This window comes from Lissotriton helveticus, chromosome 7 (genome assembly GCF_964261635.1).
Source record: "Lissotriton helveticus chromosome 7, aLisHel1.1, whole genome shotgun sequence".
NCBI classification, from domain to species: Eukaryota; Metazoa; Chordata; class Amphibia; order Caudata; family Salamandridae; genus Lissotriton; species Lissotriton helveticus.
This window is the reverse complement of record NC_136068.1, coordinates 902,454,743-902,471,026: the sequence shown is the minus strand read 5'-3', so window position 1 is coordinate 902,471,026 and position 16,284 is coordinate 902,454,743.

Below are 16,284 nucleotides of genomic sequence, written 5' to 3'. Positions count from 1 at the left end.
TGGGAACAGAAGGGGTCGTAGTATAATACCGCCTCCACGGTCTACTGGTACATGACCAAGAGTAACGCAGCTCAGGAGATCTGTCTCATAAGTGCAGATTAAAAATCATAGGCCGCTGTAATGGCATGACTCATACACCAAAGACTGATGAAAAGTAGTAGAGCTGCTAACAGGTCAGGCTCAACTGATAAGCAGGTGAGAGGAAGGTGGTTCTACTTCTGGGGAATTTAAGGCGCTGGAGACCTCACGCTAAAAGTGAACCATCTGCAATTGAAGGACATGTGGTTCCTGTGCTACAAAGTTGGATTTCTGGGTATGCTTATTTCCTAAGGGTTCTAGAGAATGCCATTCAGCATGCAGTCTATGATGTAGGTAGTGAATGCCGTGTGTGGGGACCTCAATGAAGTTTGCCTCACACAGAAGCACAGGTAATGCCACCTAGTTGGCAAGATACAAAACAACTGTTGCTCAGTGCACAGGCTCATCATGACACTGGTTTGTTGAAAAGGAGCACGCTGAATTACCTGGTAGAAATGACCCATTATGCTGGGGTTCTGGCATGGGGTCTTGAACAGATTACCACAATCCATGAGTACCAGCGGATGGCACGTGCTTGCCATGTTCCTGAGGCAGAGATGCACTGTGGGCCTGATTATGAGTTTGTTGGTCCGACCACCCAAATGCCCTAGCCACTAGAAGACCGCAGTGCGAACGGTCTACCAACCACCGTATTACGAGTTGACCGGGCTGCCCGCAGTGTGGCTGCAGCAGTCTTGCAGTGGTCGGGAATAGACATGTATGCATGATACAAGTTCGCGGTCTTTGCAGAGGCAATCCGACAATTTCGTAATATGGCAGTTGGAACACTGAGCTCATGGCGGGTCAGAATGTTAATCTCGTAATAAGGACCTGTTTTAAGGTAGAGTCAGGCACAGCAGGAGCAATGGTTCAATGGGTTGGAATACATCAGGTCTGGGGTGGGTGCTCATTCCAAGGTGACAGACAGGCAGAGTGAGAAGGCAATGATAGTGCATTGTCATTGCCTTCAATACTTATACATCATTTATACATCTACCTTTATTTCTGTTTCATTGTGCTTAGGGCCTTGCATCATGGTGCAAGGGTGCCTGCATTGGTGCTCAGTACCATATTGTGCACCAGCACTGGCCAAAAGGACAGAGAGCACTGTATCTCATAAATACGGTGCTTTCCTGCTCTTTTAATTTGACGTAGAGCAGCTCAGCCAACACTGTTGTGCTGCCCTACGTCAAACCATCATAAATGAGGCCCTAGGTCTGTTGCCAGCAGATTGTTAAAGCTATCTGAAGGTGAGTACTAAAAATCCTAACAGCGAAGAAAAGACATTGGTGGGACCCTGCAGTAGTCCAATGTTTATTATTGACAGCCTTTTTTTACCTCAAATGAAAGAATTTATAAATGAATATAATTTATAAAGTATTTTGCAACTAAAGCAAATGGTTTGGTTTCTACTCTCTCTCTCTCCATTGAATAATTGAGCTTTGATCTTGTCACTATACAATGATTGAATAATATTGTAATATATATTAGGTAATTGGTAAAGCTACTGCTTGAAAAGCCAGGTCTTGAGGAGTTTTCTGAAGGTCAGCAGGTCTTGGGTCTGCTGTAGGTGGATGGGGAGGGTGTTCCAGGTCTTGGCGGCGAGGTGGCAGAACGATCTGCCACTGGAGGTCTCCCTTTGGAAGCGGGGGACTTTGGCGAGGGTGAGGTCGGTGGAGCGGAGTTGGTGGGTGCGGGTGTAGAAGCTGAGTCATTTGTTGAGGTACGTTGGTCCGGTGTTGTGGAGTGCCTTGTGTGTGTTGGTGAGGAGCTTGAAGGTTATCCTCTTGTTGACCGGGAGCCAGTGCAGGTCTCTCAGGTGGGGTGTGATGTGGCTACGGCAAGGGATGTCGAGGATCAGGTGCGCAGTGGCATTCTGGATGTGTTGGAGCCGTCTCAGGAGTTTGGTCATGGGTCCTGCAAAGAGGGCGTTTCCGTAGTCCAACCTGCTGCTGACGAGGGCCTGGGTGACCGTTCTTCTGGTTTCAGTGGGGATCCACTTGTAGATCCTGCGTAGCATGCGGAGGGTGTTGAAACAGGAGGAGGAGACGGCGTTGACCTGTTTAGTCATGGAGAGGGTGGAATCGAGGATGGCCCCTAGATTGCGTGCGTGGTTGGTGGGTGTTGGAGAGTTTCCCAGTGTGGTCGGCCACCAGGAGTCATCCCAGGCCAAACGGGTGGATCCGACGATGAGGACCTCCATCTTGTCCGAGTTCAGCTTCAGTCAGCTGTTCCTCATCCATTCAGCAACAGCCTTCATTCCTTCATGAAGGTTGGTTTTGGCGGTGTGGTGTTCCTTGGTGAGGGAGAGGATCAGCAGGGTGTCATCAGTGTAGGAGATGATGTTAAGGTCGTGCTGACGGGCGACGGAGGCGAGCGGAGCCATGTAGGTGTTAAACAGAGTTGGGCTGAGAAATGAGCCCTGGGGTATGCCGCAGATGATCTCGGTGGCTTCGGAGCGGAAGGGGGGAAAGCGGATGCTCTGTGTTCTGCCAGGGAGGAAGGAGGTGGTCCAGTCCAGGGCCTTCTCTTGGATCCCGGCGTTGTGAAGGCATGCTCGTAGTGTGTGGTGGCAGACCGTGTCGAAGGCGGCTGACAGGTCCAGGAGGATGTGAGTCACAGTTTCTCCGTTGTCCAGCTGGGACATGATGTCATCGGTGGCGGCAATGAGGGTAGTCTCGGTACTGTGGTTGCTGCGGAACCCGGACTGGGAAGGGTCCAGGATGTTGTTCTCATCGAGGTAGCGGGTCAGTTTTTTGTTGATGGTCTTCTCGTTGACCGTTGCCGGGAACGGGAGCAGGGAGAAGGGCCGGAAGTTCTTGAGGTCCTTGGGGTCCGCCTTGGGTTTCTTGAGTAAGGCGTTGATCTCGGCATGCTTCCAGCTCTCTGGGAAGGTTGCTGTCTCGAAGGAGGTGTTGATGACTTTCCAGAGATGGGGTACGATGGATGTGCTTGATTTGTTGAAGATGTGGTGTTGGCATGGGTCTGACTGAGATCCGGAGTGCATGGTGTTCATGATCTTGATGGTGTCATCGTCATTGATGTTGGTCCAGGAGAGCAGGCGGTTGGCGTGGATGGTGGTCGTGGAGGCGGAGGTCTCAGTGGTTGTCGGGGCGGTTGTGGCATTGAAGCTGTCGTGGATGTCTGCGATCTTGCGGTGGAAGAAGGTGGCCAGAGAGTTGCACAGGTCTTATGAGGGTGGGACGTCATTGGTGTTGGAGCTGGGGTTGGAGAGTTCCTTCACGATGTTGAAGAGCTCTTTGCTGTAGTGTGCATTGTTGTCTAGGCGTTTTTTGAAGGAGGTCCTTTTGGCGGATCTGATGACGTGATGGTGTCTGCGGGTGGCGTGCTTGTGGGCTGCGTGGCTGTCCAATGTTCGTTCACGGAGCCAGATCTTCTCCCGCTTTCGGCAGGTTTGCTTGGAGGCCCGGAGGTCTTCAGTGAACAGGCTGGCTTTCTTGTTGGTGTGACTGTTGGAGGGTTTCTTGATCAGGGCGAGGGTGTTGGCGCAGTCGTTGATCCACTGTCTGAGGTTATGGGCGGCGGTGTCAGGGTCGTTAGGGTCAGCAGGTGGGCTCTGGGCAAGGGTGGTGGTTAGCTGGTCTTTGGTGACATTGCTCCAGCAGCGGCGAGGCATCGGTTGGATGTGGTGGTGCGTGGTGGGTTTCTTGAAAGTGAAGTGGGTCCAGTGGAGTTTGGTGGTGTGGTTGAAGGAGACATGGGGGCTTGCGGAGAAGATGGGGTCAAGTGTGTGACCGGTGGAGTGGGTGGGTGTTGTGATGAGTTGTCTGAGTCCAAGGTTGGCTAGGTTGTCGGTAAGGGTGGTGGATTTGGTGTTCTTGTTGTTCTCGAGGTGGAAGAGGAGGATGTAGTCCGTGGAGGCGAGGTTGTGTGTGCTGACGAAGTCAGTGATGGAGTTGCTGAACTGTGGTCGGGGTCCAGGTGGTCTGTAGATGAGGGTTCCTCTGAGGGTGGTGTTGGGGTCGGTGTGGATCTGGAAGTGCAGGTGTTCGGCGGTGCTGAGGGTGTCGTCGGTGTTGGTCGATACTCTGAGAGTGTTCCTGTGGACGATGGCGATTCCTCCTCCTGCTCCATTGGTGCGGTCGCTGCGGGTGATCTTGTAGCCTTTTGGGATGGCAATGGCTATGTCGGGTGCCGAAGCGGGGTTCAGCCAGGTCTCCGTCAGGAAGGCGATGTCTGAGGAGGTTGAGTCGAGTAGGTCCCAGAGTTCAACGGTGTGTTTGCGAGTGGAGCGGGTGTTGAGAAGGATGCATCTGAGGTGATTGGGTTCTTTCCTGGTCGGCAGCATGGTGGGGCAAATGCTTGTGAAGCTGCAGGTCTGGCAGGTGAAAGCTCCGTGGGTGCGCTTCGGAGCGGCCAGGAAGCAGGTGTGTGATTGTCCGGTGTTGAGTGCGTGGAGGGCACTGGCATCGCACCGGTGTCGGGCGTCATGGCGTTTGCATGGCCACGGGTTCTCGCGCTGGGCGCAGACCACGCATGGATGGGCGTGGACGGGCGCAGACGGGCTTGCCTTAGGCACGCACGTCTGCTGCGCGGCCTCCATATGAGGGGATGTGTGAGTGAGGAGCAGCTGGGAGGCAGGAGCGGGTGGCTAATAGGATTGCAGGGGGGCGAGGCCGCAGGGACGCAGCAGCGGGAAAAACAGAAAGGGGCCGCGGGAGAACTGGGCACAGGAAAGAAAAACAAGTTTAGGCAAGAAAACAAGTACAGGCACAGGGGAATAAAAACAAGTCTGGGCAGGAAAGCAAGTACAGGCACAGGGAAATATAAGAACAAGTCTCGGCAAAATAGCAAGTTTGGCAGAGGGGGAAAAAACAAGTCTGGGCAAGAAAGCAAGTACAGGCACAGGGGAAAAAAACAAGTCTGGGCAAGAAAGCAAGTAAGGCACAGGGGAAAAATACAATATTAGGCAAACACAATGCAGGCAGAGCCATGCAGCAGCGTGGGGAGCGACCTGCCTGCGAGCAGGGTCAGAGGTCACAGGTTACCTATTTTTGATTCCACACCCACATTATTTTGCCATAAATACACCCTTTCAATTTGGACACAGATTGCCTCTTCGGTTCCCTTTGTCACTATGCCAAAAGCAGCACACATTTCATGACTACAATAGTAATATGTTATAATTAATATATACATATGTTTATTTGCTATTTTTGTAGATGCTGTTTTTGTGGTTGTTTGTTGGAATATCACATGCAGAGATTTGCTTGACATCAATATTGTGCCCCAAATTAAGTTTAATATTATTATAATCAATTGCGCACATTTTGTATAAATATTTTTAGGACACAATATTTATGTCAGACAATATTCAGATTTGGTTACCATATTCTGGTACCACAACATGTGTGCCATGTATTAAAGAGCATTGGCACTAATGCTGCTATATGCATATTGTTTTACAAACACAGGAGGTACTTTTGCAATGGGATTTGTCCAGATTCCACTATCTAAGGAACGCCTTTGCCTTCTACTTTTTGTCATATGCTAACACTGCAACATTGTTATCAATTTTAGTTTATGTAAATTCTCCAAAAATCTAATAATTTGCCCCTATGCTCAGAATGTACTACATTGGCTCATTTTATCTTAAGTGTAGGACAAATATACATACAAGGCCCCACATAAAATAGGAGACAGCTACAACTTTAGAAAGACAGACATTAAGATAATATTATTTTTCGTATCATCTTAATATTTCTAGCCAGGGCAATCCCAGTGGCTAAGTATTTCATTTGAAAAAAATTGACTAATGTTTTAGAATTATTTGCAACTCCATATTTCCTAAACATGGGGCAGAGGATTTTTTTCTTCTCTTACAAAAAGAGCAGAGTCTAAGAGGAGGTAAATGATCCTATATTTAGGTTCCAGGTCACATACATAACACCATTATTCTCATCAGTTTTTCCTATGAGACCATTTATTCTCCAGACTGGATTAATCCATATTCTGATTTATAAAATTTGATTTCAGATATGTTTATCAGGGATTTGCAACCAATAAGGAAGACTCTATCCATCTCCAAATCATTTGAAAGAATTCATCAAAGACTTCTAAAAAGACAGATCATTTATTTAATTGGCTGACGTCTACCCATAAACCTTTCACTCAAGCCTCTGTTTTTCTAAATCATTGTGAATGTGCTTTGTAGGTGGACAATATTGACCCTCAAGGCGAAGTAGTAGTGAAAACAAAGTGATACTTTGCATGAAGAAACGTCTGCACAATTCAATGCATTCCTACAAAAATACCTTAGAGTTTATAAATAACCTTTCTCCAGATTCACGAGCTCAAAAACCTTAAGAGCATTTGGTACTATTTTCCTTACAGTGGCCTTTTTCCAATTGTTCTACACAGAGGCCACCAAACATTGGTGGTATTTACAATAAAATTCTGGAGCACTGTGTTATACTAAATTTGGAAAACGCCACGCTCCAAGAATGTCAAAACGCAGACTGGAGTCAAGCTATCCAGGCTGATGAAGACTGATAGCCAGAAACCGGTCCTTGGATGCTTAATTCCGGTCTGGGAAAGACATGCTTGGTAGTTCGGACTGGACTGTTCCCATGAGGCACAGGGTCAGAGCTGATTTGCATATAGCCAGTGTCTAACCCAGGGTGGTGTGGAGTGCAAATAAACGATGGATTTAGGCCCAGATCCTTGTACTGGGGTGAATGTATGACATTGTTCTACATTCTGTCCATCAACTGTGTTTTTTGCAATTTTCACCCCGAGTGGGCTGGGTATGCTCAGACGTGAGTCCCAGGCTCTCCACACCACTGGAGTCAAGCTATCCAGGCTGATGAAGGCTGATAGTCAGAAACCGGACCTTGGATGCTTGATTCCAGTCTGGGAAAGACATGGCTTGGTAGTTCGGACTGGACTGTTCCCATGAGGCACAGGGTCAGAGCTGATTTGCATATTGCCAGTGTCTAACCCAGGGTGGTGTGGAGTGCAAAAAAACGATGGATTTAGGCCCAGATCCTTGTACTGGGGTGAATGTATGACATTGTTCTACATTCTGTCCATCAACTGTGTTTTTTGCAAAACGCAGAGATGCGCAGTTTTTACAAAAATACGGCGCACCTCTGCATTTCCCCCAGCACTAGAGCTAAAAAAGATGTCTAGCACCAGCGTAGGCACCTATGTTCCATGTTGCAAGTGTGCCTGCGTTTCAGGGGTGATTGCTTATGTGCCAGAAGAGACTCCTTCTTGCACATAAACAATCAATAAAGGTGATTTGCTCTTTCTATGTGTGCTGCAAAATGCAGCACACATAGGAAGAGCAAAAAACTAGGAGAAATTAATAATTTAATTCTAAGACCAGGTAATTACATGGCCTTCGTTTTGGCACTGTAAAAAAAAATGGGTGTTGTGGTGGAACGCCCACTTCAACACCTATTGCCGCAGCAGACTGCATTGGAAATGTGCTTATTTACAAGGTGGCGCTAAGCCACGGTAAGTGACTTAGGGCCACCTTGCAAATATGAGGAATGGCATAATGCCACTGGAGCATCATAAAAAGCGACGCAATGGTGACATTGGGGGCTTGTAAATATGGCAACTTGTATCTAACTTTTTAAGGGCATTAGTTGTACAAACTAAAAACAGAAAGACATTTTTAATATGGCTAGAAGTTTAGCCCTTTTTAAATTTTCTGCAAAATGAAGACCTAGGGGCATATTACCAAGCAATAGCGATAATTATCGCTATTGCTTGGTTAGAGACAAAAATGTATCGCCGACCTGCGGCGATTTTTATCGCAGATAAACCTTGGTATTACCAAGGTGTATCGCAAATGCGATAAAAATCGTCCGCAATGCATGAATATCGCTGTTATTCAGGCATTACCGAGCTAATGCTCTTAGCCATATTATCCACCTCCCATTGGATAACATGGCTAAGAACTGCTCAGGGCAGGTGTAAGCTTTTGGAGATATTCGCGCTTAGCGCGAATATCTCCAAAAGTTGGTAATAGGAGATAGCGATGTTAGCGAATGTTTCCAGTCGCTAACATCTTGGCATGCCCACTTTGCATGTCATTAGTGATACATTTCTCTGACATGCAAAGTGGGACCCAAGATGGTGTTAGCGACAGCTAGGTAAAAGTGAGATAATGTTATCTCCGCTTTCTTGGCTTTTAAAGCCAAAAAAGCGGAGATAAACCCCCTTGATAATATGCCCCCAAGATTTTTATAAATACTGTCTTGTTCTAATATAACCTCATCAGGAAACCAGACAAACATCTTTGGCCACTTCTCTTTGCATTACAGTATTCACGATGGGCTTTCGTTTTTTTGTATGCCATCTGCATTGTAGGTCATTAGGATTAAATAGTCCATAAATGTAATGCACAGTATAGGAACCTAACCCATTTTTGAAGGGAAATCTTCAGCGAAAAAGAAAAAAACTACGAAGTTCTGAAATAAAAAGAGCAAGGAGGAGTGCTAAAATGCTCCCCTGCTGTAAGCCAATTTCTACTGAGTTTTTTCAGATAACATTCCATTCCCATTCTAATCCACCTGAAGAAATGCTAGAATGCAACTGTTATATTATAAAAAACAAATCATGGGAAATATTGCAACCGTGGGGTTTGGTGTTTTTCAAATAAGGATTGACTAGGTCAATAGTGGCCAGGAAAACTACAAAAGAGCAACACAATGTTTCAACTGTTGCAACGGATCTCCCAGTTGCTACTCAAGGAACCTAAAAATCATAGAATAATTTCCCTAAAACACTTTGCTCTTTTCAGATTATACCAGGACCAACTGCCTAACTCTCAAGGTGTTTTCAAATGGCTTTCTCAGACATGTTTTATATATTATCAAGCAACACAATCAATCGAAAATATCCTGGCTCATCCAGCTACGGGCCATATTATCAAGAACGGCGGTAACATTATCGCCGCTTTAGCGGCAGAAAACTGCCACTAAAGCGGCGATAAGGGGCTTGATAATATTGTGAATTCCCATTAAAGCCGAGGTTCACACCAGAACCTGGGCTTCTATGGGAATTCACAAGGGCATAATATCAAGGCCCTTATGGCCGCTTTAGCAGCAGTTTCCTGCCGCTAAAGCGGCGATAATGTTATCCCCGTTCTTGATAATATGGCCCTAACTTTTTTATGAATTGGCTGGATGATTGCACCATGCCAAGAATACGGAACCACCCAGCTATACGTAACCAATTTTAAAAAATGACTTAGTATTCTGACCCCCCCAAAGATGATCAGTTATAAATATTGTACCTGGTAGACTGTCAGGGCCACGCAAATAGGCCCAGAGCACCCCAAAGTCTTTCGAAGGTCTGCTAATGGAAGCAGGTCCGTTTATTGTTGTCAGTTGAATGATCCAACTTTGTTTGTACATTGGAAGACACTCAATACGTGTTTCATCCTAGATGACATTTTCAAGGCTGTAGTTTCAATAGACACATATATAGTATATCTTATACTTATGATCAGCTTTCAGAAAGGACAAGACTTCCTGTATAAGCTGGCTGTACCATTGTAAATCACAGGAACCGAAGAGGCTTACTTGCTGCTTTTTCATTTCAGTTCTAAACAATTCTTGAAGATTATCTTCAGCAATTATAACAGTTATTCTATGGTTATAAACCAAATTCAACTGTAAAGCTGCCTTTGCTCTCCTTAATTATGGTCCCCTTAGAGTTATCTCCATAGCGAAATGATTGTTTGCTCCTAAGGCAACCACTCTGAAAACTTTAATGAATTTAAACTGATTTAATATGAAACAAATGAGTAATCAATTAGGGCTACTCACTTACCATGTCTAAAAGTTCCTGCAGCAGAACTATCACTGACAAAGCAGCTGTTACGAATAATTAGATCAACAGCACCTGGTTGGTTCTACCAGAGCTGTTCCCTACAGCTGACACTTAATTTGATATTCCATACATTAGCAACTGATCTTCCATTACTTCATCCAAATGACAGAGTGACATTTTAGATTAAAATTGCCTGCCATTAGGAATACCAGTGTTAAGAAACATTACTGTAGTAAAACAGATCGCATCATACTTCTTCATTTCTTCCTTAAAATATGGTGTATTTGGATGGTATTTTAACATTCAACCAAGCTAATGAGTAAAAATCACAATAGGGAGTTGTTTCTAACATTACAACATCCTTTGGAAAAAGTATTGAAACCAACGCCATCTAGCAAACTGATGAGCGATCTGTGTTACAAGGCTTAGGGCTTAATTACAATCATGGTGGTTGGACCACCGCCAGCCTGTCCATGATGGTCCGACAATCAGTTGGTCTGACCACCGTATTGGAGCATGGTGGTAGGACCAACAACAGTCCGATGTAGTGCCACCATAAGGATCATGGATCCCGACCAGGCGGCGGTATGGAAGCAGCCATGAATGGAGGTGGTGCTGAGTCAGGCACCGCCGTCCAGATTACGACCTGCATTTGTGACATCCTGTACATGGCAGTGACCCGCACCACGCTGGAAACGTGAAGACGGGGCCCCAAAACAGCCCCCAATGGCTATTTTTGTAAAGGTAGGCAGTCATGGGGGGGGGTACATATTGTGCCCACTTCTGCATGCATTACATAGTGCATGGTATCAGTGCGCACACGACAGTGCAGGCACTGCACCACAGCTCCATTGCTGCCGCTGACCGCCGTGGTCAGGGCGGTCATGTAAAAATACAGCTAGCAGGATGCTTGACAGCGGTTTAGCGGTCTAACCGCCATGATCGTAATCAGGTCCTTAGAGCTTTTTGCACCCACCACATAACCATCAAACAGAGGGCTCTTCCACAGCCAAGTCATCAGAAAAAAAAATATGGATTCTTGCTCTAAATTTATTTCTTGAGATTGAAATGTTAATATCATTTTATAAACATGGACATTCCATGTCATGACACTTGTGCTTACAGATTGCCCTTGCACCTAAGTAGAGTCACTCATTCAACCTTGACCCCCTTGGAACGCTATTATACCAAATGCCTCACATGAGTGAAGTGGGAGTCTGATGAAATATATTTTCAAAGAGATTGGTTTATATTGATTTAGCACATTTTCTTCAGAGAGCCTCTACCCCGCCTCATGATTCCATAATTAATTACTGTTAGCCCCTACAGCATTTCCCCTAACTTTTTGCCTACCTCCTCCATGTTTCTGACCTCATTTATGCTGTCTTTAGGACTCAGTGCACTATACCACTGACAACCAATGCTATAGTGCTTGGGCTCTCTCCCCTAAATGTGAAAATATTGGCTCTTCCACAATTGGCATATTTAATTTACTTATACTTCGCTACTAAAGTGCACTACATGTGCCCAGATCCTGTAAAATAAGCTCAACTAGTGGGCCTCAGCACTTATTGTGCCGCCCACTGAAGTAGTCTTCTAACCAGGGCTTAGCCCTGCCATTGCCAAGCTGATCTGTGCAGTTTACACTGACATTTTGACCTAGGAAGATGAACCTTTTGCCAGGCTTAAACCTTCCCATTTTACAAAGATAAGTTTCCTCAATGTAGGTCCTGGGGAGCGCACGGTGCAGGGTACAATGTATCTAAAAGACAAGACTTGCACTTTTACATTTTACATGTCGTAGTAATGAGAAACTCCCAAATTTGCTTTTCACTACTGAAAGGCTTATCACTCCCAGTGGATAACATTAGAATTACCTTGTTACATCTTTTAAGTGCAATTCCCAATTGTGAAGATATAGACTTTTTGAGTTTGGTGTCTATGGTCTCCAGCCGCGGTCGGTAGTGGGAGTACCTGCCGGGTGGTGACGTGGGGAGGGGCAGGGTGGGAGGTAGTAAACTATGGTTTATGGAGGTTTACAGGTAAGTAAACATAAATAAATAAAAACTAATTTCGTTGCACACACTGCATCGCATTTGGGGATGCAGTGCAAGCAGCGAAATTCGTTTTATTTATTTATGTGTTTACTTACCTGTAAAGCTCCGTAATCCATAGTTTACTACCCCCCACCCTGCCCCTCCCCACTTCTTCGCCCGGCAGGTACTCCCACTACCGACCGCGGCTGCTGGTCTCACAATTTAAAATCACAACTTATGGTGAAGTCGGATTTTAAATTACAGTTCTGAAAATGCTACTTTTAGAAGTTGGTTTTTTCCTACTTTCGCGTTTTGAGCCTCCTGTTCAATCTAGTGTGGGTGACAGCTGGGCTTTGTGTATTTCCTCTGGACAGCCACACACAAAGGGAACTTAGGTGTGACTTGATGTGACATCCTGGGAGATGGGAGGAAGGAGCAGGGAAAAGCCTCACACTTATTCCTTACTAGGCTGTGTCCCATCCTCACACAAAGGGCTGCATACTACCTTGTGGTGAGTACGGAGCAAGAGAAGGAAGGGAGATCGTGTGTGTACTTCCAAAATCTTTTTTTGAAGTCTCCACCACTTCAAATTCACAACTGGGTTTAGGTACTGGACCTCTGACACCACCACTTCAATGAACGTCTGGACCTGTGACCACTTTGCCAAGAAAATAAATTCTGTGCTGCTTAAAGGACTGCCACTCTGCTGGTGTGCAGTTTTGCTCAATGCCTACCTTGCTGTGCTGCCCTGCTGCCTGATGTTCCCCAGCCTGAGTGAGAAAGACTAGGCCTCCATCACTGGAACCCGTAGTGACTCCAAGGCCTTTCTGGTTTGACTCCTGATTTCAAGTCTCAAGGACATTAAAGACTTACATCCATCCTGCTCCTACACTTGGACTTTACAATCTGTAAGTCGGCCCTGCCAAGTAGTGCCACCCCAGTCCTGGATCCTTGGAGTGGGCCAAAGGTGTTTACTCCAGTGGAACTGACACATTCTCAGCTGTGTGAGCAGAATTGCCACATAGCTGCTGTTGCGGGAACAGGTCCAGCACAGCACTCTTGGAACCAGTGCAACTCCTTTGCAACCGTTCCTGCAAAATTAACGCATGGCCGTCACTGCCTGGAGAAGATTGACACATCACCTGTACTGCATGGAGAAACCCGGCATATCACCTTCAGAACCATTGCATCTTGGAACTGGTGAACCGCCTTTGAAACCGACACATCGCACTGCTTCATGGAAAATATTGACCCATCACCCCAACTGAATTTTGAAAACCGATGCATCGCCGGGCTGCACCCTGTATCTTCGTCGACGTAACCAGGATCAAGGTACTTTTTTTAAACATGCCTAAGTCGATTCTTGTATCCGGACAGCTCTCCATCGTGGTAGGCGTGAACTTGTGACTTTGCCCATGTCCAGCTCGATCAGATATCCCAAATAAGCCCTCATTGCTTCTAAGTGCTATTTTACAGTAAAGTATTTTAAAAATTCATATTTCAAGTTCTACTTATTGTTTTTTTGTTGTTTTGGTCTTGTATTATGTATAAAAGTAAGCTCTATTTTTCAAAATTTGTGTGAAGTCTTTTTGTGTTGTTTTCATTGCGTGACTGTTTGAAGAGTTGCACAAATACTTTGCACATGCCTCTTAAGTTAAGACTGACTGCTCTGTGCCAAGCTGCCAGAGGGTGAGAACAGGATAAGTAAGGGTGTGTTATAACTTACCCTGACTATTATTTTGTTGTGGCTCCTACTTGGACAGTGTGCAAACTTCTACCAACCAGAAACCCAATTTTAAACACTGGTGTTCAGCGGTGAGGATAGAACATGTGTTTGTACAGTGCTGTACTAACACTTGGTGTATACTACCCATCCACATCCAAGACCAATTTGAATTTAATATTATTCCTAATTGGTATTTTATTTTATTTTTTCAAAAGTCATATCTGTAGCTACTGGTTCTACAACTGGAAACATGAGGAATTTGAGCTGGCCAAACTGGAAACCTACATAGTGACCCAGCACAAAGACGTTTGCACACAATTTGGATTCCACCTTGAGTGCCAACAAGAAGGTGGAATTACAAAAGGCACTGAGGGCCTAAGCAGAAACACGCTCCAAGGAAGATACCCACAAACCAGAAGATGAGGGTTTTTTGGAGCCTGAGAATGGCTCTTCTGAGGAACAATCTGCAGTGGCTGAGGGTGAGAGCCCTGAACGTGATCCCCTGTCAGAGCAGGGAGTAGTGTCTCCTCCCGGGCCATTCCCCAGAGGAAGTTAGAGAGAGGAGGGATGAGAAGGAATGCAAGCTACAGCTGCCCAAATAAAAAATGGAGGAGAGGAAACTGGCCTTGGAGGAGAAAAGCGCTGGAAGGGCCTTGAAGGCAAAGAAGTATGAGGCAGAGAGAGACTTAGCAGGGAAAAAACTTTTACTAGCTCATTAATGAGTCTGAAAGAGATGGACATCAAGGCCAGGCATGCAGATTCCAGAAGTGATGATGGCAGCATACATTCAGTATCTGATGGAGACAAAAGGGTTTTACACCCAAGGTTTGATGCCCAGGTTCATAGGGTCTCTGAGGAGCAATAGGGGGGGAGTTGTTGAAACACATGCCAAACTTGGAAGGGAAACACTTCTGACATTAGTGGTTGAGGACCAAATAAAGTATACCCTTATGAAGGCCATCTTAATTGCCAAATTTTGGTTGACTCCCAAAAATTATCATCAAAGATTCATGAACAGCCAGTAGCTCTCCAACCAATCCTTGGTAAATTTTGTGGATTGCTCCAGTAAGGGACTGAAATGCTGGGAGAGAGACAACAAGGTTAGTGAGTTCAATGGGTTGCACATCCTCAGTATCTGTTTTCCAGAGTTGTGCCAGCACCTAGTTGTCAGTAAGCTGACTGACCTCAGGAAGAGTGCTGAGGAGGCGAAACTTTGGGCTAGCACCAGAGTGTCCAAAAAGGTATCTGGGGAGATTCCCACAAAGGTGGTCGGGGTTCCCAAAAGAAGAAAGGGGGAGAAAAACTTAAAAGTAAGGAGTAATGAAAAGGCCCCTAAAATAATTAGCAAGGGAGTAATGGTAACCAGTCCCAGTTTGATCCTAAGACAGGGAGGTTGTACCCCAATGTACAGAGTGCTACAAATGGGCACAATACGGGTGACTCCAAATGTCCCAAAAGGGTGGACAGACACCTGGGATAGCAGGTGTAGCATTCAGGGAAGAGGTACTCCCAGTTTGTTTTTAGGGACAGACAGGGGTGATCCTAGTTTTCCTGGAGGAGAGAGAAATTGTCCCTACAACCCACATGCCCTCAGATACTTCAAAATATAGCAGTGGGTCACCTGTAATGGGGAATGGGTCGAGGTTCTGTGAAACACAGGAGGCAGTAATGACTACTGTCAAGGGTCAGCTGGTATCTACAGAGCAGGTCATACCAAACACATTCCACTGAGTTGCAGTCGCAGACAATTGAGAGAGTCATCTATCGGTGGCTCTTGTTCCCTTTGAGAGGGGGGTCTCAGGTTGTCTGAAAGTTGTTGTGAGTCCTGCCATGCTTGTTGAGTGTTTGCTAGGCTATGACCTGGAGAACACTACCTGGAGGGAGGTAGAGCTCCGGTATCACGTGGAGATGATGGAATTGCCTTAGGGGTCTGTATGACCACACTGTCCATGGCTGCCCATAAATGAAGTCAAGGCATGTAGAGCATAGAACAATGGCCCAGACAGATGCCAAGGAAAGGGAAAAGGGGCATTAAATACCAACCCCTGAAGTTCCCAAGGTGGAGGCGGTGGGGGTCCTTGAGGAGGCCTCGAGCCTACTGGGAGTGGTATTGCTTCCCCATGTGACCTACCTAAGCTTGTCAGCTGGTGAATTGAGGTAGGACCCACTAGGAAGGAAATCTGCCAAGTGCATAAAGAGTGTCCTACTCTTGAGGGCTTGAGGCACAATGGTCTCAGCCCATGTAGCAGGTGAAACCTCTGGGGATCACCTATTTTCCTGGGAGAACAATCTGCTTTACAACATGCCAAATGCTCCTGGTGCTGGGGCAGCCCGTGTCCTGTTGGCCCCCCAGTGTTGTAGGACCTTCCTACTGGATTTGGCTCAAGACATCCCCGTAGCGTATTTGGGGCAAGACAAGACCTTCACCAGACTTGTCTCCCACTTTTAACAGTCCACAATGAAGGTACTCTGAGATACATTCTTCAGGTCTTGTCCTACGTGTCAATGGGGACCTCAGGGATAAAGCAAAAAACTCTCCTGGTCCCACTATCCATTATTGGCACCACCTTTGAAAGTGTGGGCATTGACGTGATTGGACCCTTGGACTCCAAGACACCCTTATGCAAATGGTTT